The sequence below is a fragment of the Pristiophorus japonicus genome, unplaced genomic scaffold (assembly GCF_044704955.1).
Source record: "Pristiophorus japonicus isolate sPriJap1 unplaced genomic scaffold, sPriJap1.hap1 HAP1_SCAFFOLD_228, whole genome shotgun sequence".
Taxonomy (NCBI): Eukaryota; Metazoa; Chordata; class Chondrichthyes; family Pristiophoridae; genus Pristiophorus; species Pristiophorus japonicus.
In genome coordinates, this window is record NW_027251994.1 from 891824 (window position 1) to 912504 (window position 20681).

Below are 20681 nucleotides of genomic sequence, written 5' to 3' on the forward strand. Positions count from 1 at the left end.
GATGAAGTATAATGTGGATAAATGTGAGGTTATCCACTTTGGTGGTAAAAACAGAGAGACAGACTATTATCTGAATGGTGACAGATTAGGAAAAGGGAAGGTGCAACGAGACCTGGGTGTCATGGTACATCAGTCATTGAAGGTTGGCATGCAGGTACAGCAGGCGGTTAAGAAAGCAAATGGCATGTTGGCCTTCATAGCGAGGGGATTTGAATACAGGGGCAGGGAGGTGTTGCTACAGTTGTACAGGGCCTTGGTGAGGCCACACCTGGAGTATTGTGTACAGTTTTGGTCTCCTAACTTGAGGAAGGACATTCTTGCTATTGAGGGAGTGCAGCGAAGGTTCACCAGACTGATTCCCGGGATGGCGGGACTGACCTATCAAGAAAGATTGGATCAATTGGGCTTGTATTCACTGGAGTTCAGAAGAATGAGAGGGGACCTCATAGAAACGTTTAAAATTCTGACGGGTTTAGACAGGTTAGATGCAGAAAGAATGTTCCCAATGTTGGGGAAGTCCATAACCAGGGGTCACAGTCTGAGGATAAGGGGTAAGCCATTTAGGACCGAGATGAGGAGAAACTTCTTCACCCAGAGAGTGGTGAACCTGTGGAATTCTCTACCACAGAAAGTAGTTGAGGCCAATTCACTAAATATATTCAAAAGGGAGTTAGATGAAGTCCTTACTACTCGGGGGATCAAGGGTTATGGCGAGAAAGCAGGAAGGGGGTACTGAAGTTTCATGTTCAGCCATGAACTCATTGAATGGCGGTGCAGGCTAGAAGGGCTGAATGGCCTGCTCCTGCACCTATTTTCTATGTTTCTATGTAACATCCTGGTAAATCTCCTCCGTACCCTCTCAATTGCAAAATCGTGGTAAATCTCCTTGTACCCTCTCTAGTGCAACATCCTGATAAATCTCCTCTGTACCCTCTCAAGTGCAACATCCGGGTAAATTGCCCCTGTACCCTCTCTAGTGCAACATCCTGGTAAATCTCCTCTGTACACTCTCCAGTGCAACATCCTGGTAAATCTCCTCTGTACCCTCTCTAGTGCAACATCCTGGTAAATGTCCTCTGTACACTCTCCAGTGCCACATCAAGGTATATCTCCTCTGCAACTCTCAAGTGCAACATCCTGGTAAATCTCCCTGTACCCTCTCCAGTGCAACATCCTGGTAAATCTCTTCTGTACCCTCTCTGGTGCAACATCCAGATAAATCTCCTCTGTAACCTCTCTCGTGCAACATCCTGGTAAATCTCCTCTGTACCGTCTCCAGTGCAACATCCTGGTAAATCTCCTACCAGTACTCTCTCCAGTGCAACATCCTGGTAAATCTCCTCTGTACCCTCTCCAGTGCAACACCCTGGTAAATCTCCTCTGTACCCTCTCCAGTGCAACATCCTGGTAAATCTCCTCTGTACTCTCTCCAGTGCAACATCCTGGTAAATCTCCTCTGTACCCTCTCTAGTGCAACATCCTGGTAAATCTCCTCTGTACCCTCTCCAGTGCAACATCTTGGTAAATCTCCCTGTACCCTCTCTAGTGCAACATCCTGGTAAATCTCCTCTGTACCCTCTCTGATGCAACATCCTGATATATCTCCTCTGTACCCTCTCTAGTGCAACATCCTGGTAAATCTCCTCTGTACCCTCTCCAGTGCAACATCCTGATAAATCTCCTCTGTAACCTCTCTCGTGCAACATCCTGGTAAATCTCCTCTGTACCCTCTCCAGTGCAACATCCTGGTAAATCTCCTACCAGTACTCTCTCCAGTGCAACATCCTGGTAAATCTCCTCTGTACCCTCTCCAGTGCAACACCCTGGTAAATCTCCTCTGTACCCTCTCCAGTGCAACATCCTGGTAAATCTCCTCTGTACTCTCTCCAGTGCAACATCCTGGTAAATCTCCTCTGTACCCTCTCAAGTGCAATATCCTGGTAAATCTCCCTGTACCCTCTCTCGTGCAACATCCTGGTAAATCTCCTCTTTAACCTCTCCAGTGCAACATCCGGGTAAATCTCCCCTGTACCCTCTCTAGTGCAACATCCTGGTAAATCTCCTCTGTACCCTCTCCAGTGCAACATCTTGGTAAATCTCCCTGTACCCTCTCTAGTGCAACATCCTGGTAAATCTCCTCTGTACCCTCTCTGATGCAACATCCTGATATATCTCCTCTGTACCCTCTCGAGTGCAACATCCTGGTAAATCTCCTCTGTACCTTCTCCAGTGCAACATCCTGGTAAATCACCTCTGTACCCTCTCTAGTGCAACATCCTGGTAAACCTCCTCTGTACCCTCTTTAGTGCAACATGCTGATAAATCTCCCCGCTACCCTCTCGAGTGCAACATCCTGGTAAATTTCCTCTGTACCCTCTCCAGTGCCATATCCTGGTAAATCTCCTCTGTACTCTCTCCAGTGCAACATCCTGGTAAATCGCCTCTGTAGCCTCTCCACTGCAACATCCTGGTAAATCTCGTCTGTATCCTCTCTAGTGCAACATCCTGGTAAATCTCCTCTGTACCCTCTCCAGTGCAACATCCTGGTAAATCTCCTCGGTACCCTCTCAATTGCAACATACTGATAAATCTCCCTGTACCCTCTCCAGTGCAACATCCAGGTAAATCGCCCCTGTACCCTCTCTAGTGCAACATCCTGGTAAATCTCCTCTGTCCCCTCTCCAGTGCAACATCCTGGTAAATCTCCCTGTACCCTCTCCAGTGCAACATCCTGGTAAATCTCTTCTGTACCCTCTCTGGTGCAACATCCTGGTAAATCTCCTCTGTACCCTCTCTAGTGCAACATTCTGATAAATCTCCTCCGTACCCTCTCAATTGCAAAATCCTGGTAAATCTCCTTGTACCCTCTCTAGTGCAACATCCTGATAAATCTCCTCTGTTCCCTCTCAAGTGCAACATCCGGGTAAATTGCCCCTGTACCCTCTCTAGTGCAACATCGTGGTAAATCTCCTCTGTACCCTCTCTGGTGCAACATCCTGGTATATCTCCTCTGTACCCTCTCCAGTGCACCATCTTGGTAAATCTCCTCTGTACCCTCTCCAGTGCAACATCCTGGTAAATCACCTCTGTACCCTCTCCAGTGCCACATCCTGGTAAATCTCCCCAGTACTCTATCCAGTGCAACATCCTGGTAAATCGCCTTTGTAGCCTCTCCACTGCAACATCCTGGTAAATCTCCTGTGTACCCTCTCCAGTGCAACATCCTGGTAAATCTCCTCTGTAGCCTCTCCAGTGCAACATCCTGGTAAATCTCCCTGTACCCTCTCGAGTGCAACATGCTGATAAATTTCCTGTGTACCCTCTCTCGTGCAACATCCTGGTAAATCTCCTCTGTACCCTCTCAAGTGCAACATCCTGGTAAATCTCCCTGTACCCTCTCGAGTGCAACATCCTGATAAATTTCCTGTGTACCCTTTCCAGTGCAACATCCTGGTAAATCTGCTCTTTACCCTCTCCAGTGGCACATCCTGGTAAATGTCCTCTGTACTCTCTCCAGTGCTACATCCTGGTAAATCGCCTCTCTAGTCTCTCCACTGCAACATCCTGGTAAATCTCCTCTGTACCCTCTCCAGTGCAACATCCTGATAAATCTCCTCTGTAACCTCTCTCGTGCAACATCCTGGTAAATCTCCTCTGTACCGTCTCCAGTGCAACATCCTGGTAAATCTCCTACCAGTACTCTCTCCAGTGCAACATCCTGGTAAATCTCCTCTGTACCCTCTCCAGTGCAACACCCTGGTAAATCTCCTCTGTACCCTCTCCAGTGCAACATCCTGGTAAATCTCCTCTGTACTCTCTCCAGTGCAACATCCTGGTAAATCTCCTCTGTACCCTCTCAAGTGCAATATCCTGGTAAATCTCCCTGTACCCTCTCTCGTGCAACATCCTGCTAAATCTCCTCTGTAACCTCTCCAGTGCAACATCCGGGTAAATCTCCCCTGTACCCTCTCTAGTGCAACATCCTGGTAAATCTCCTCTGTACCCTCTCCAGTGCAACATCTTGGTAAATCTCCCTGTACCCTCTCTAGTGCAACATCCTGGTAAATCTCCTCTGTACCCTCTCTGATGCAACATCCTGATATATCTCCTCTGTACCCTCTCTAGTGCAACATCCTGGTAAATCTCCTCTGTACCCTCTCCAGTGCAACATCCTGATAAATCTCCTCTGTAACCTCTCTCGTGCAACATCCTGGTAAATCTCCTCTGTACCCTCTCCAGTGCAACATCCTGGTAAATCTCCTACCAGTACTCTCTCCAGTGCAACATCCTGGTAAATCTCCTCTGTACCCTCTCCAGTGCAACACCCTGGTAAATCTCCTCTGTACCCTCTCCAGTGCAACATCCTGGTAAATCTCCTCTGTACTCTCTCCAGTGCAACATCCTGGTAAATCTCCTCTGTACCCTCTCGAGTGCAACATCCTGGTAAATCTCCTCTGTACCCTCTCCAGTGCAACATCCTGATATATCTCCTCTGTACCCTCTCTAGTGCAACATCCTGGTAAATCTCCTCTGTACCCTCTCAAGTGCAACATCCTGGTAAATCTCCTCTGTACCCTCTCGAGTGCAACATCCTGGTAAATCTCCTCTGTACCTTCTCCAGTGCAACATCCTGGTAAATCACCTCTGTACCCTCTCTAGTGCAACATCCTGGTAAATCTCCTCTGTACCCTCTTTAGTGCAACATGCTGATAAATCTCCCCGCTACCCTCTCGAGTGCAACATCCTGGTAAATCTCCTCTGCACCCTATCCAGTGCAACATCCTGGTAAATCTCCTCTGTACCCTCTCTAGTTCAACATCCTGATAAATTTCCTCTGAACCCTCTCTAGTGCAACAGCCTGCTAAATGTCCTCTGTACCCTCTCCAGTGCCATATCCTGGTAAATCTCCTCTGTACTCTCTCCAGTGCAACATCCTGGTAAATCGCCTCTGTAGCCTCTCCACTGCAACATCCTGGTAAATCTCGTCTGTATCCTCTCTAGTGCAACATCCTGGTAAATCTCCTCTGTACCCTCTCTAGTGCAACATTCTGGTAAATCTCCTCGGTACCCTCCCAATTGCAACATACTGATAAATCTCCCTGTACCCTCTCCAGTGCAACATCCAGGTAAATCGCCCCTGTACCCTCTCTAGTGCAACATCCTGGTAAATCTCCTCTGTCCCCTCTCCAGTGCAACATCCTGGTAAATCTCCCTGTACCCTCTCCAGTGCAACATCCTGGTAAATCTCTTCTGTACCCTCTCTGGTGCAACATCCTGGTAAATCTCCTCTGTACCCTCTCTAGTGCAACATTCTGATAAATCTCCTCCGTACCCTCTCAATTGCAAAATCCTGGTAAATCTCCTTGTACCCTCTCTGGTGCAACATCCTGGTATATCTCCTCTGTACCCTCTCCAGTGCACCATCTTGGTAAATCTCCTCTGTACCCTCTCCAGTGCAACATCCTGGTAAATCACCTCTGTACCCTCTCTAGTGCAACATCCTGGTAAATCTCCTCTGTACCCTCTCCAGTGCAACATCGTGGTAAATCTCATCTGTACCATCTCTAGTGCAACATCCTGGTAAATGTCCTCTGTACCCTCTCCAGTGCCACATCCTGGTAAATCTCCCCTGTACTCTATCCAGTGCAACATCCTGGTAAATCGCCTTTGTAGCCGCTCCACTGCAACATCCTGGTAAATCTCCTGTGTACCCTCTCTCGTGCAACATCCTGGTAAATCTCCCTGTACCCTCTCGAGTGCAACATCCTGGTAAATCTCCTCTGTACCCTCTCTGGTGCACCATCCTGGTATATCTCCTCTGTACCCTCTCTAGTGCAACATCTTGGTAAATCTCCTCTGTACCCTCTCTCGTGCAACATCCTGGTAAATCTCCCTGTACCCTCGCTAGTGCAACATCTTGGTAAATCACCTCTTTACCCTCTCTGGTGCAACATCCTGGTATATCTCCTCTGTACCCTCTCTGGTGCAACATCTGGTATATCTCCTCTGTACCCTCTCTAGTGCAACATCCTGGTAAATCTCCCTGTACCCTCTCGAGTGCAACATCCTGGTAATTCTCCTCTGCACCCTCTCTGATGCAACATCCTGATATATCTCCTCTGTACCCTCGCTAGTGCAACATCTTGGTAAATCACCTCTTTACTCTCTCTAGTGCAACATCCTGGTAAATCTCCTCTGTACCCTCTCGAGTGCAACATCCTGGTAAATCTCCTCTGTACCCTCTCTGGTGCAACATCCTGGTATATCTCCTCTGTACCCTCTCTAGTGCAACATCCTGGTAAATATCCTCTGTACCCTCTCCAGTGCAACATCCTGGTAAATCTCCTGTGTACACTCTCCAGTGCAACATCCTGGTAAATTTCCTCTGTTGCCTCTCCAAAGCAACATCTTGGTAAATCTCCCTGTACCCTCTCGAGTGCAACATCCTGATAAATTTCCTCTGTACCCTCTCCAGTGCAACATCTTGGTAAATCCCCTCTTCACCCTCTCCAGTGCAACATCCTGGTAAATCTCCTCTTTACCCTCTCCAGTGCAACATCCTGGTAAATCCGCTCTGTACCCTCTCCAGTGCAACATCCTGGTAAATCTCCTCTGTACCCTCTCCAGTGCAACATCCTGGTAAATCTCCTCTGTACCCTCTCTGGTGCAACATGCTGATAAATCTCCTCTGTACCCTCTCCAGTGCAACATCCTGGTAAATCTCCTCTGTACCCTCTCCAGTGCAACATCCTGGTAAATCTCCTCTGTACCCTCTCCAGTGTAACATCCTGGTAAATCTCCTCTGTACCCTCTCCAGTGCAACATCCTGGTAAATCTCTTCTGTACCCTCTCCAGTGCAACATCCTGGTGAATCTCCTCTGTACCCTCTCCAGTGCAACATCCTGGTAAATCTCCTCTGTACCCTCTCCAGTGTAACATCCTGGTAAATCTCCTCTGTACCCTCTCCAGTGCAACATCCTGGTAAATCTCCTCTGTACCCTCGCTAGTGCAACATCTTGGTAAATCTCCTCTGTACCCTCTCAAGTGCAACATCCTGGTAACTCTCCTCTGTACCCTCTCCAGTGCAACATCCTGGTAAATCCCCTCTGTACCCTCGCTAGTGCAACATCCTGATAAATTTCCTCTGTACCCTCTCTAGTGCAACATCCTGGTAAATGTCCTCTGTACCCTCTCCAGTGCCACATCCTGGTAAATCTCCTCTGTACTCTCTCCAGTGCAACATCCTGGTAAATCGCCTCTGTAGCCTCTCTACTGCAACATCCAGGTAAATCTCCTGTGTACACTCTCCAGTGCAACATCCTGGTAAATTTCCTCTGTTGCCTCTCCAAAGCAACATCTTGGTAAATCTCCCTGTACCCTCTCCAGTGCAACATCCTGGTAAATCTCCTCTGTACCCGCTCTAGTGCAACATCCTGGTAAATCTCCTCTGCACCCTCTCCAGTGCAACATCCTGGTAAATCTCCTCTTTACCCTCTCCAGTGCAACATCCTGGTAAATCTCCTCTGTACCCTCTCCAGTGTAACATCCTGGTAAATCTCCTCTGTACCCTCTCCAGTGCAACATCCTGCTAAATCTCCTCTGTACACTCTCCAATGCAACATCCGGTTAAATCTCCTCTGTACCCTCTCCAGTGCAACATCCTGGTAAATCTCCTCTGTACCCTCGCTAGTGCAACATCTTGGTAAATCTCCTCTGTACCCTCTCAAGTGCAACATCCTGGTAAATCTCCTCTGTACCCTCTCCAGTGCAACATCCTGGTAAATCCCCTCTGTACCCTCGCTGTTGCAACATGCTGATCAATCTCCTCTGTACCCTCTCTAGTGCAACATCCTGGTAAATCTCCTCTGTACCCTCTCTAGTGCAACATCCTGATAAATTTCCTCTGTACGCTCTCTAGTGCAACATCCTGGTAAATGTCCTCTGTACCCTCTCCAGTGCCACATCCTGGTAAATCTCCTCTGTACTCTCTCCAGTGCAACATCCTGGTAAATCGCCTCTTTAGCCTCTCCACTGCAACATCCTGGTAAATCTCCTGTGTACACTCTCCAAAGCAACATCTTGGTAAATCTCCCTGTACCCTCTCGAATGCAACATCCTGATAAATTTCCTCTGTACCCTCTCCAGTGCAACATCTTCGTAAATCTCCTCTTTACCCTCTCCAGTGCAACATCCTGGTAAATCTCCTCTTTACCCTCTCCAGTGCAACATTCTGGTAAATCTCCTCTGTACCCTCTCCAGTGCAACATCCTGGTAAATCTCCTCGGTACCCTCTCAATTGCAACATACTGATAAATCTCCCTGTACCCTCTCCAGTGCAACATCCAGGTAAATCGCCCCTGTACCCTCTCTAGTGCAACATCCTGGTAAATCTCCTCTGTCCCCTCTCCAGTGCAACATCCTGGTAAATCTCCCTGTACCCTCTCCAGTGCAACATCCTGGTAAATCTCTTCTGTACCCTCTCTGGTGCAACATCCTGGTAAATCTCCTCTGTACCCTCTCTAGTGCAACATTCTGATAAATCTCCTCCGTACCCTCTCAATTGCAAAATCCTGGTAAATCTCCTTGTACCCTCTCTAGTGCAACATCCTGATAAATCTCCTCTGTACCCTCTCAAGTGCAACATCCGGGTAAATTGCCCCTGTACCCTCTCTAGTGCAACATCGTGGTAAATCTCCTCTGTACCCTCTCTGGTGCAACATCCTGGTATATCTCCTCTGTACCCTCTCCAGTGCACCATCTTGGTAAATCTCCTCTGTACCCTCTCCAGTGCAACATCCTGGTAAATCACCTCTGTACCCTCTCCAGTGCCACATCCTGGTAAATCTCCCCAGTACTCTATCCAGTGCAACATCCTGGTAAATCGCCTTTGTAGCCTCTCCACTGCAACATCCTGGTAAATCTCCTGTGTACCCTCTCCAGTGCAACATCCTGGTAAATCTCCTCTGTAGCCTCTCCAGTGCAACATCCTGGTAAATCTCCCTGTACCCTCTCGAGTGCAACATGCTGATAAATTTCCTGTGTACCCTCTCTCGTGCAACATCCTGGTAAATCTCCTCTGTACCCTCTCAAGTGCAACATCCTGGTAAATCTCCCTGTACCCTCTCGAGTGCAACATCCTGATAAATTTCCTGTGTACCCTTTCCAGTGCAACATCCTGGTAAATCTGCTCTTTACCCTCTCCAGTGGCACATCCTGGTAAATGTCCTCTGTACTCTCTCCAGTGCTACATCCTGGTAAATCGCCTCTCTAGTCTCTCCACTGCAACATCCTGGTAAATCTCCTCTGTACCCTCTCCAGTGCAACATCCTGATAAATCTCCTCTGTAACCTCTCTCGTGCAACATCCTGGTAAATCTCCTCTGTACCGTCTCCAGTGCAACATCCTGGTAAATCTCCTACCAGTACTCTCTCCAGTGCAACATCCTGGTAAATCTCCTCTGTACCCTCTCCAGTGCAACACCCTGGTAAATCTCCTCTGTACCCTCTCCAGTGCAACATCCTGGTAAATCTCCTCTGTACTCTCTCCAGTGCAACATCCTGGTAAATCTCCTCTGTACCCTCTCAAGTGCAATATCCTGGTAAATCTCCCTGTACCCTCTCTCGTGCAACATCCTGCTAAATCTCCTCTGTAACCTCTCCAGTGCAACATCCGGGTAAATCTCCCCTGTACCCTCTCTAGTGCAACATCCTGGTAAATCTCCTCTGTACCCTCTCCAGTGCAACATCTTGGTAAATCTCCCTGTACCCTCTCTAGTGCAACATCCTGGTAAATCTCCTCTGTACCCTCTCTGATGCAACATCCTGATATATCTCCTCTGTACCCTCTCTAGTGCAACATCCTGGTAAATCTCCTCTGTACCCTCTCCAGTGCAACATCCTGATAAATCTCCTCTGTAACCTCTCTCGTGCAACATCCTGGTAAATCTCCTCTGTACCCTCTCCAGTGCAACATCCTGGTAAATCTCCTACCAGTACTCTCTCCAGTGCAACATCCTGGTAAATCTCCTCTGTACCCTCTCCAGTGCAACACCCTGGTAAATCTCCTCTGTACCCTCTCCAGTGCAACATCCTGGTAAATCTCCTCTGTACTCTCTCCAGTGCAACATCCTGGTAAATCTCCTCTGTACCCTCTCGAGTGCAACATCCTGGTAAATCTCCTCTGTACCCTCTCCAGTGCAACATCCTGATATATCTCCTCTGTACCCTCTCTAGTGCAACATCCTGGTAAATCTCCTCTGTACCCTCTCAAGTGCAACATCCTGGTAAATCTCCTCTGTACCCTCTCGAGTGCAACATCCTGGTAAATCTCCTCTGTACCTTCTCCAGTGCAACATCCTGGTAAATCACCTCTGTACCCTCTCTAGTGCAACATCCTGGTAAATCTCCTCTGTACCCTCTTTAGTGCAACATGCTGATAAATCTCCCCGCTACCCTCTCGAGTGCAACATCCTGGTAAATCTCCTCTGCACCCTATCCAGTGCAACATCCTGGTAAATCTCCTCTGTACCCTCTCTAGTTCAACATCCTGATAAATTTCCTCTGAACCCTCTCTAGTGCAACAGCCTGCTAAATGTCCTCTGTACCCTCTCCAGTGCCATATCCTGGTAAATCTCCTCTGTACTCTCTCCAGTGCAACATCCTGGTAAATCGCCTCTGTAGCCTCTCCACTGCAACATCCTGGTAAATCTCGTCTGTATCCTCTCTAGTGCAACATCCTGGTAAATCTCCTCTGTACCCTCTCTAGTGCAACATTCTGGTAAATCTCCTCGGTACCCTCCCAATTGCAACATACTGATAAATCTCCCTGTACCCTCTCCAGTGCAACATCCAGGTAAATCGCCCCTGTACCCTCTCTAGTGCAACATCCTGGTAAATCTCCTCTGTACCCTCTCTAGTGCAACATTCTGATAAATCTCCTCCGTACCCTCTCAATTGCAAAATCCTGGTAAATCTCCTTGTACCCTCTCTGGTGCAACATCCTGGTATATCTCCTCTGTACCCTCTCCAGTGCACCATCTTGGTAAATCTCCTCTGTACCCTCTCCAGTGCAACATCCTGGTAAATCACCTCTGTACCCTCTCTAGTGCAACATCCTGGTAAATCTCCTCTGTACCCTCTCCAGTGCAACATCGTGGTAAATCTCATCTGTACCATCTCTAGTGCAACATCCTGGTAAATGTCCTCTGTACCCTCTCCAGTGCCACATCCTGGTAAATCTCCCCTGTACTCTATCCAGTGCAACATCCTGGTAAATCGCCTTTGTAGCCGCTCCACTGCAACATCCTGGTAAATCTCCTGTGTACCCTCTCTCGTGCAACATCCTGGTAAATCTCCCTGTACCCTCTCGAGTGCAACATCCTGGTAAATCTCCTCTGTACCCTCTCTGGTGCACCATCCTGGTATATCTCCTCTGTACCCTCTCTAGTGCAACATCTTGGTAAATCTCCTCTGTACCCTCTCTCGTGCAACATCCTGGTAAATCTCCCTGTACCCTCGCTAGTGCAACATCTTGGTAAATCACCTCTTTACCCTCTCTGGTGCAACATCCTGGTATATCTCCTCTGTACCCTCTCTGGTGCAACATCTGGTATATCTCCTCTGTACCCTCTCTAGTGCAACATCCTGGTAAATCTCCCTGTACCCTCTCGAGTGCAACATCCTGGTAATTCTCCTCTGCACCCTCTCTGATGCAACATCCTGATATATCTCCTCTGTACCCTCGCTAGTGCAACATCTTGGTAAATCACCTCTTTACTCTCTCTAGTGCAACATCCTGGTAAATCTCCTCTGTACCCTCTCGAGTGCAACATCCTGGTAAATCTCCTCTGTACCCTCTCTGGTGCAACATCCTGGTATATCTCCTCTGTACCCTCTCTAGTGCAACATCCTGGTAAATATCCTCTGTACCCTCTCCAGTGCAACATCCTGGTAAATCTCCTGTGTACACTCTCCAGTGCAACATCCTGGTAAATTTCCTCTGTTGCCTCTCCAAAGCAACATCTTGGTAAATCTCCCTGTACCCTCTCGAGTGCAACATCCTGATAAATTTCCTCTGTACCCTCTCCAGTGCAACATCTTGGTAAATCCCCTCTTCACCCTCTCCAGTGCAACATCCTGGTAAATCTCCTCTTTACCCTCTCCAGTGCAACATCCTGGTAAATCCGCTCTGTACCCTCTCCAGTGCAACATCCTGGTAAATCTCCTCTGTACCCTCTCCAGTGCAACATCCTGGTAAATCTCCTCTGTACCCTCTCTGGTGCAACATGCTGATAAATCTCCTCTGTACCCTCTCCAGTGCAACATCCTGGTAAATCTCCTCTGTACCCTCTCCAGTGCAACATCCTGGTAAATCTCCTCTGTACCCTCTCCAGTGTAACATCCTGGTAAATCTCCTCTGTACCCTCTCCAGTGCAACATCCTGGTAAATCTCTTCTGTACCCTCTCCAGTGCAACATCCTGGTGAATCTCCTCTGTACCCTCTCCAGTGCAACATCCTGGTAAATCTCCTCTGTACCCTCTCCAGTGTAACATCCTGGTAAATCTCCTCTGTACCCTCTCCAGTGCAACATCCTGGTAAATCTCCTCTGTACCCTCGCTAGTGCAACATCTTGGTAAATCTCCTCTGTACCCTCTCTAGTGCAACATCCTGGTAAATGTCCTCTGTACCCTCTCCAGTGCCACATCCTGGTAAATCTCCTCTGTACTCTCTCCAGTGCAACATCCTGGTAAATCGCCTCTGTAGCCTCTCTACTGCAACATCCAGGTAAATCTCCTGTGTACACTCTCCAGTGCAACATCCTGGTAAATTTCCTCTGTTGCCTCTCCAAAGCAACATCTTGGTAAATCTCCCTGTACCCTCTCCAGTGCAACATCCTGGTAAATCTCCTCTGTACCCGCTCTAGTGCAACATCCTGGTAAATCTCCTCTGCACCCTCTCCAGTGCAACATCCTGGTAAATCTCCTCTTTACCCTCTCCAGTGCAACATCCTGGTAAATCTCCTCTGTACCCTCTCCAGTGTAACATCCTGGTAAATCTCCTCTGTACCCTCTCCAGTGCAACATCCTGCTAAATCTCCTCTGTACACTCTCCAATGCAACATCCGGTTAAATCTCCTCTGTACCCTCTCCAGTGCAACATCCTGGTAAATCTCCTCTGTACCCTCGCTAGTGCAACATCTTGGTAAATCTCCTATGTACCCTCTCAAGTGCAACATCCTGGTAAATCTCCTCTGTACCCTCTCCAGTGCAACATCCTGGTAAATCCCCTCTGTACCCTCGCTGTTGCAACATGCTGATCAATCTCCTCTGTACCCTCTCTAGTGCAACATCCTGGTAAATCTCCTCTGTACCCTCTCTAGTGCAACATCCTGATAAATTTCCTCTGTACGCTCTCTAGTGCAACATCCTGGTAAATGTCCTCTGTACCCTCTCCAGTGCCACATCCTGGTAAATCTCCTCTGTACTCTCTCCAGTGCAACATCCTGGTAAATCGCCTCTTTAGCCTCTCCACTGCAACATCCTGGTAAATCTCCTGTGTACACTCTCCAAAGCAACATCTTGGTAAATCTCCCTGTACCCTCTCGAATGCAACATCCTGATAAATTTCCTCTGTACCCTCTCCAGTGCAACATCTTCGTAAATCTCCTCTTTACCCTCTCCAGTGCAACATCCTGGTAAATCTCCTCTTTACCCTCTCCAGTGCAACATCCTGGTAAATCCGCTCTGTACCCTCTCTGGTGCAACATGCTGATAAATCTCCTCTGTACCCTCTCCAGTGCAACATCCTGGTAAATCTCCTCTGTACCCTCTCCAGTGCAACATCCTGGTAAATCTCCTCTGTACTCTCTCCAGTGCAACATCCTGGTAAATCTCCTCTGTACCCTCTCCAGTGCAACATTCTGGTAAATCTCCTCTGTACCCTCTCCAGTGCAACATCCTGGTAAATCTCCTCTGTACCCTCTCCAGTGCAACATCCTGGTAAATCTCCTCTGTACCCGCTCTAGTGCAACATCCTGGTAAATCTCCTCTGCACCCTCTCCAGTGCAACATCCTGGTAAATCTCCTCTGCACCCTCTCCAGTGCAACATCCTGGTAAATCTCCTCTGTACCCTCTCCAGTGCAACATCCTGGTAAATCTCCTCTGTACCCTCTCCAGTGCAACATCCTAGTAAATCTCCTCTGTTCACTCTCCAATGCAACATCCGGTTAAATCTCCTCTGTACCCACTCGATCTAATCTCCTCTCAAACTTCTCTGCTTCTCAAGCCCCAGTGAGAGTCAGTGTGTGTGGGACCCGTACCCCAGTGAGAGTCAGTGTGTGTGGGACCCGTACCTCAGTGAGAGTCAGTGTGTGTGGGACTGTACCCCAGTGAGAATCAGTGTGTGTGGGACCCGTACCCCAGTGAGAGTCAGTGTTTGTGGGACCCGTACACCAGTGAGAGTCAGTGTGTGTGGGACTGTACCCCTGTGAGAGTCAGTGTGTGTGGGACCCGTACCCCAGTGAGAGTCAGTGTGTGTGGGACTGTACCCCAGTGAGAGTCAGTGTGTGTGGGACCCGTACACCAGTGAGAGTCGGTGTGTATGGGACCCGTACCCCAGTGAGAGTCAATGTTTGTGGGACCCGTACACCAGTGAGAGTCAGTGTGTATGGGACCCGTACCCCAGTGAGAGTCAGTGTGTGTGGGACCCGTACACCAGTGAGAGTCGGTGTGTGTGGGACCCATACCCCAGTGAGAGTCAGTGTGTGTGGGACCCGTACCCCAGTGAGAGTCGGTGTGTGTGGGACCCATACCCCAGTGAGAGTCAGTGTGTGTGGGACTGTACACCAGTGAGAGTCGGTGTGTGTGGGACCCATACCCCAGTGAGAGTCGGTAACGGGGGAATGATTCAATCCTGTCTGGGACTGTACGGCTGGTTGAAAGCTGACTACAGTGGACTCTGTGTGGATGTGGGAAGAAGGGGTGTATTTTTCTGTCTTTCGTTCAGTCAAAGGCCCATTGCCCCACACTGTCCTGCCGTTGCCTTTGACACAAGGTGCCCAGACGGAACAAGGAAGCTGGGAATGAATTTAATTAACTGCAGGCGTGACAACTCTGAGCAGAAGTGCGAGCACCTTGTTTACTTCGGCATGTCTGAATTGGCCCGACGCTACAAACGCTGATATTACAGAATCTCGGCAGCTCACATGCTAACACTGCCACAATGTTTGTTGGTATTTCACAGCAATTTGTGGCGGTTTATAACTCCACCAGTTCACTTTCCTTCCCCCAGCCGCCCCGTTGGTGGATCCATTCTGGGGATGAGGGTGTTGCGGCGAGACCCTTGGGGAGGGTGTGCTGGGCCCGGTCCCCCCGACCAGATTGACAATGACCAGGATCACCTGTTCATATTAGTGCTGTTGGTCGAGGGAGCAAAAGAGAGAGAGAAAGTTACAGCACAGAAGGAGGCCATTCCGGCCCATCGTGTCCGCCCCGGCCGACACAGAGACACACGGCCCTCGGTCAGTAGCCCTGAAGGTTACATATAAACCTATGAACAATGACGGAAAGGCAAAGAGCAACCAGTCCAACCAGTCCGCCCCACACAACTGCGACACTCCTTATACTGAATCATTCTACACTCCACCCCAACCGGAGCCATGTGATCTCCTGGGAGAGGCAAAAACCAGATAAAAACCCAGGCCCATTTAGGGAGAAAAAGACATCTGGGAAATTCCTCTTCGACCCATCCAGGCGATCGACACTAGTCCAGGAGATCCCCCTGGCCATATTTGATTTCCTGCAGTACTTACTGTTATATCTGCTCCGTCCAACAAAAGGTCATCCAGTCTAATCCCAATGACCAGCTCTAGGTCTGTAACCCTGCAGGTTACTGCACTTTAAGTGCCCATCCAACCATCTCTTAAAAGTGGTGAGGGTTTCTGCATCCACCACTCTTCCAGGCAGCGAGTTCCAGATCCCCACAACCCTCTGCGTAAAGAAGCCCCCCCTCAAATTCCCTCTAAACCTTCCACCAACCACCTTAAAACTATGCCCCCTCCACCAATGGAAATAGACCCTTACTATCCACTATGTCCAGGCCCCTCAATATTTTGTCTCAATGAGGTCTCCTCTCAACCTCCTCTTTTCCAATGAGAACAAACCCAGCCTATCCAATCTGTCCCCATAACTAAGATTCTCCATTCCAGGCAACATCCTGGTAAATCTCCTCTGCACCCTCTCTAATGCAATCACATCCTTCCTATAATACGGCAACCAGAACTGCACGCAGTACTCCATCTGTGGCCTAACCAAAGTATTATACAATTTAAGCATAACCTCCCTGCTCTTATATTCTGTGCTTTGGCCAATAAAGGCAAGCATTCCGTATGCTTTCTTAACCACCTTATCCATCTGGCCCGCTATTTTCAGGGATCTGTGAACAAGCACTCCAAGGTCCCTTTGTTCCTCTACACTATAAAGTGGCCTACCGCTTAATGTGTATACCCTTTCCTTATTAGCCCTCCCAAAGTGCATCACCTCACACTTCTCTGAATTAAATTCCATTTGCCACTGCTCTGCCCACCTGACCAGTAGATTGATATCCTCCTGCAGCCCATGACTTTCCTCTTCATTATCAACCACACAGCCAATTTTAATCATTTTAGCAAACTTCTTAATCATGCTCCCTGTATTCAAATCTAAATCGTTGATATATACCACAAAAAGCAAGGGTCCTGGTACTGAGCCCTGCGGAACCCCACTGGAAATATCCTTCCAGTCACAAAAACACCCATCAACCATTGCACCTTGCTTCCTACCTCCAAGCCAATTTTGGATCCAACTAGCCACTTTGCCCTGGATCCCACGGGCTTTAACCTTCATGACCAGTCTACCATGTGGGACCTTATCAAAAGCTTTGCTAAAGTCCGTATACACTTCATCGTATCACTACCCTCATCGACCCTCTTGGTTACCTCCTCAAAAAATTCAATCAGGCTAGTCAAACCCGATCTTCCCTGAACAAATCCGTGCTGACTGTCCCTAACTAATCCCTGCCTTTCCAAATGTAGATTTATCGTATCAGGATTTTTCCAATAATTTTCCCACCGCTGTGGTTAGGCTGACAGGCCTTTAATTACTCGGCCTATCCCTTTCTCCCTTCTTAAACAAGTCCTCCAGTCCTCTGGCACCATTCCTGAATTCAAAGCGGACTGGAAAATGATGGTCAAGGCCTCTGCTATTTCCTCTTTTGCTTCGCTCAAAAACTTGGGATGCACTTCATCCTGGCCTGGGGACTTATCCGCTTTCAAAGCCACTAAACCCTTTAATACCTCCTCTCTCACTATGTTTATTTCATCGAGAATTTCACACTCCTCCTCGATAGCAGTGTCTGCTTTGCCCCTTTCCTTTGTGAAAACAGATGCAAAGTATTCGTTAAGAACCTTACCACATCTACCGCCTCCACACACAGATTATGGCTCAGAGACATGGACCATGTACTGTAGACACCTCAAGTCGCTGGAGAAATACCACCAACGATGTCTCCGCAAGATCCTGCAAATCCCCTGGGAGGACAGACGCACCAACGTTAGCGTCCTCGACCAGGCCAACATCCCCAGCATCGAAGCACTGACCACACTCGACCAGTTCCGCTGGGCAGGCCACATTGTCCGCATGTCCCCCAGACACGAGACTCCCAAAGCAAGTGCTCTACTCGGAACTCCTTCACGGCAAACGAGCCAAAGGTGGGCAGATGAAACGTTACAAGGGACCACCCTCAAAGCCTCCCTGATAAAGTGCAACATCCCCACCAACACCTGGGAGTTCCTGGCCAAAGACCAGTCCCGCCCTAAGTGGAGGAAGTCCATCCGGGAGGGCGCTGAGCACCTCGAGTCTCGTCGCAGAGAGCATGCAGAAACCAAGCGCAGGCAGCGGAAGGAGCGTGCGGCAAACCAGTCCCACCCTCCCTTACCCTCAACCACTATCTGTCCCACCTGTGACAGGGACTGTGGTTCCCGTATTGGACTGTTCAGCCACCTAAGGACTCATGGTTAGAGTGGAGGCAAGTCTTCCTCGATTCCGAGCGACTGTTTATGATGATGATGACCCTCATGATGTCTGAAAGGCCCTTACCCTTTCTTTAGATACCATCTTGCTCTAATATATTTATCGAACATCTTTGGGTTTTCCTTAATTTTCGTAGCCAAGAACTTTCCGGGCTCTCTGACAACAGCAATGGCCAGGGTGCCCATCATGGGTCCAGTCTCAGTCTGGCTCACTCTGTCACACCATGCATTGTCAGGACCATTCCTCCCTTCGCCAGTGGGCCATCGAACCTTCACCCAAGGAGGAGGCACCCATTCAGTCAGCATCGAGGGTACAGCCCAGACACAGGCCACTGGGCCCAACGCTCCGTGCCGGGTTTATGTCCCACACCAGACTCCTCCCTCCCCTCTCCATCTCACTCCATCTGATACGTCCTTACTACACAGTATAAATGCACACGAGGCCCCTGCTTGAGAGGTCAGTCTGTGACCTGTCCTTTATTCCTTAGCACTCAAGTGATGAAGGTGGGTGGAGCTGACCCTTTTATACCTGAAGGTCCAGGTTAGGAGTGTCTCCCACCTAGTGGTCAGTATTCTCACGGTATACAACTTAGGTCAGTTTATACATGGGTTACAATGCTGGTTGAATACATGACACCCTCAATCATTCCCCAGGCACGGAGTTAGATACAGAGTAAAGCTCCCTCTACACTGTCCCATCAAACACTCCCAGGGCAGGTACAGGGGGTTAGATACAGAGTAAAGCTCCCTCTACACTGTCCCATCAAACACTCCCAGGGCAGGTACAGGGGGTTAGATACAGAGTAAAGCTCCCTCTACACTGTCCCATCAAACACTCCCAGGGCAGGTACAGGGGGTTAGATACAGAGTAAAGCTCCCTCTGCACTGTCCCATCAAACACTCCCAGGGCAGGTACAGGGGTTATATATAGAGTTTGAATGTGCTGCCTCTCCTGCTGATTTGCAGTTTATGACAGTGAAGTTTGTGGCCGCTGCTAATTGTGAATCCCTTTCCTCACCTTAAACACAGTTCAGCCCGGGGCACGTTATGCAAAACATTTGATGTCAAAGCTGAGCAATATTACTGAACTCAGCTGCACCACAAGTTCACAATCCATGAACTAGCACACTGAGGGATTAGCACGGTGCAGTGAGCAGTTTTGATTTTGTGCGCTGGTCTGAAATCTGGAATCGCATCACTACCTTCTTTTGTTTCATAAAAACATAGAAACATAGACAATAGGTGCAGGAATAGGCCATTCGGCCCTTCGAGCCTGCACCACCATTCAATATGATCATGGCTGATCATTCCCTCAGTACCCCTTTCCTGCTTTCTCTCCATACCCCTTGATCCCTTTAGCCGTAAGGGTCACATCTAACTCCCTTTTGAATATATCCATTGAACTGGCATCAACAACTCTCTGTGGTAGGGAATTCCACAGGTTCACGATTCTCTGAGTGAAGAAATTTCTCCTCATCTCGGTCCTAAATGGCTTACCCCTTATCCTTAGACTGTGACCCCTGGTTCTGGACTTCCCCAATATCGGGAACATTCTTCCTGCATCTAACCTGTCCAATCCCGTCAGAATTTTATATGTTTCTATGAGATCCCCTCTCATTCTTCTAAATTCCAGTCGATCCAGTCTTTCTTCATATGTCAGTCCTGCCATCCCGGGAATCAGTCTGGTGAACCTTCGCTGCACTCCCTCAATAGCAAGAAAGTCCTTCCTCAGATTAGGAGACCAAAACTGAACACAATATTCCAGGTGAGGCCTCACCAAGGCCCTGTACAACTGTAGTAAGACCTCCCTGCTCCTATACTCAAATCCTCTCGCTATGAAGGCCAACATACCATTTGCCTTCTTCACCACCTGCTGTACCTGCATGCCAACTTTCAATGACTGATGTACCATGACACCCAGGTCTCGTTGCACCTCCCCTTTTCCTAATCTGCCGCCATTCAGATAATATTCTGCCTTCCTGTTTTTGCCACCAAAGTGGATAACCTCACATTTATCCACATTATACTGCATCTGCCATGCATTTGCCCACTCACCTAACCTGTCCAAGTCACCCTGCAGCCTCTTAGCATCCTCCTCGCAGCTCACACCGCCACCCAGCTTAGTGTCATCTGTAAACTTGGAGATATTACATTCAATTCCTTCGTCTAAATCATTGATGTATATTGTAAATAGCTGGGGTCCATCGAAGACAAATGAACGGCGATTTACCTGCATTTTCATCGCGCCTTTCACGACCTCCGGACGATGCACCGTGCTTCCCATCCAATCCCGTGGTGTGGAAGTGGGAACCTGAAAATAGATTCAGTCGGGAGGGGAGTAAAGTTGGAATTAGAAAGCAAAAATAAAGAAAGTGAGTTTGAAGGAGAGAGCAAACAAGCAGGAAAAAAGGGTAAAAACACATTTAAAGGCACTTTGTCTAAATGCACGCAGCATTCGTAACAAGATAGATGAGTTGACGGCACAAATAGATAGAAATGGGTATGATCTGATAGCCATTACAGAGACGTGGTTTCAAGGTGACCAGGACTGGGAACTAAATATTCAGGGGTATTTGACAATCCGGACAGACAGACAGAAAGGAAAAGGAGGTGGGG

General features: G+C 48.6%; 1 protein-coding gene across 1 annotated transcript in view; it reads right to left on the reverse strand.

Annotated features, from left to right (window-relative positions):
• Positions 1 to 20375, reverse strand: part of LOC139245654 (IgGFc-binding protein-like) — a 184758-nt gene extending 164383 nt beyond the window's left edge. The window contains exon 1 of the mRNA XM_070871233.1: positions 20296 to 20375. The gene's annotated coding sequence lies outside the window, so the exon portion shown is untranslated. The remainder of the gene's footprint in view (positions 1 to 20295) is intronic.
• Positions 20376 to 20681: the final 306 nt, after the last annotated feature.